The sequence below is a fragment of the Mauremys reevesii genome, linkage group 22 (assembly GCF_016161935.1).
Source record: "Mauremys reevesii isolate NIE-2019 linkage group 22, ASM1616193v1, whole genome shotgun sequence".
NCBI lineage: Eukaryota > Metazoa > Chordata > Testudines > Geoemydidae > Mauremys > Mauremys reevesii.
Genome location: NC_052644.1, coordinates 3112146 through 3114068, shown reverse-complemented (window position 1 = coordinate 3114068; position 1923 = coordinate 3112146).

Sequence of the window (1923 nt, the reverse complement as noted above, 5' to 3'; positions counted from 1 at the left end):
GGTAAGAATGTTTGGTCCCCGCTAGCCCGGAGGGGGATTTGAATCAGTGCCCTAGCAGGGGAAGGCCACACCTCTCAGCCACCCACCTGCCTTCCCTTTGCCGCCTGACCGAGATCCTCTCTACGGGCGCCTGGGCAGGCCCTGTGAGCTTTGCACACCTGCGACGGGGGCAGCTCGAGGCTGCACAGGGGGGCTGTCGTTGGTGGGGTGCCCCGTTGGGAGACGGTGGAAAGGGGAAAGCTGGCAGGTGGGGAGGGGTCAGCCAAGGCCCCCCGCTCATGGAAACTGAGTTGCAGCAGCCTGGGTTGAGCGAGCCGGTGCGTTTCCTGGGCTTGAGCCAGCCGGTACCGCTGTGCTCGTCCGCTTCCTGTCTCTGCGGTTAGAGAGCCGGTGTGCTCTCCCCCGAGGAGCCCTTTGTCGATCGTGTTCGCGTCTTTGTGATCCGAACGGCACATCCTGGGGGACGGGGGACTGTGCTCTGCTAAAGCCGCTGAGCTGCAGTCACTGAAGCTGAATGGAGACCGGACAACTCGTTTCACTTTTGCTTCCTGTTCTTAATGCACTTGGTTTTGCTGCACTAATAGCCCTGGAGAACGAGGGGCCCTGTGCGCCCCCAAGCAGGTACAGCACAGGTCTGCCCCCCCAAACACATTACCCCCAGCAGGCTCGGGCCTCCCTGCTGGGATGCATAGGGGGGTGGGGGGTGCTGTTCCACTGGGAACTCAGACTCAGATCTAGCAGCCTGCTCCAAGCAGATCACAGGATGTCAGATAGTCATTGACTTTGCTAATATGGTTTAGATTAGAGCCAGTCCCTTAGGGGGTAGGTAGGTGGAGGGGAAGGTCCCCCCCATCCTGTTCCCTGGTCCCTCGATCCAGCCATTCCCCCCTACCTGGGCCTGGATTGCAGGTGGTGCTCCCTAGAGGGGAAAGGCCTTGCACCCCATTCCTTGACCCCCCCTGAGCTCACCAGTCCCCTCTGATCTGGGGCTGGATTAGAACCAGTGCCCCCTAGAGGGGAAAGGCCCCATATCCCATTCCTTGACCCTCAGTCCCGCTTGCAAATGCATTCCCTATTTGTAACTGTCCCTCCTGTTTTCTGTATTTGTTTTTGCTCCAGTTTAAATGCCTGCCCTCCAGCCCGGCAGGTCCCCTCCAGCAATCCTCCTTCCCCCTTTTGGCTTTCAAGCATTCTCGGGTTGGGGAGGCGGCATCTTGCCAGCGCGCAGCCAGCGGCTGCCTGCAGCGAGCTGACGGTCTTCGCTGTGTCTGCAGGACGCCCTCCTAAGCAGAGGCTGCTCCGAAACCAACAGGTGAATAGGGGCCTCCCTTCCCCACGGCCACTCATGTGGTTATCGCTTTAGCTCTGGCCTCAGCTTCCATTCCCAGAAGATCTAGGGCTGAGGGGGCGACCGATTACATAGCCTCAGCGTGGGGCATGGCTCTGTCTCTGCTCCCTCAGGCCCTCTCGGTCAGACCATTGTGAGCGTCTAATCTGAGCCGCACCTTAGTGGACACAGAACCTCACCCACCAACTCCTCTGATAGACCCCTGCCTCTGGCTGGGTTACAGACCCTCCTCTAAAGACTCCAGTGACAGAGAACGTGCTATTTACACTCATTTAAACCCGCCACTGACCTGTGCCCCGGAGCTGGCTTCTGCTGGGGAATCGTGAGTTCGCATCCCCATTGCAGAATCATCTCATCTGGGCGGGCTTCCCGCCCCACCGCTGACCCTTCAGATGCAGGGCAAGGCTCGGAAAGTCCTCTCGCCATGAGCGGGGCAGGTTTGGGAAGCAGTGTGAGGGCGTCCTTTCTCGCCGTGGGACCCTGGGCTATGTAGGACAGAGCGCTCGAAGCTCTTTCCCCCCCACAGCTACTTACCTGCCGCCCTCCCCGAGCCTGCTTCTCTGGCCCCATGCTGG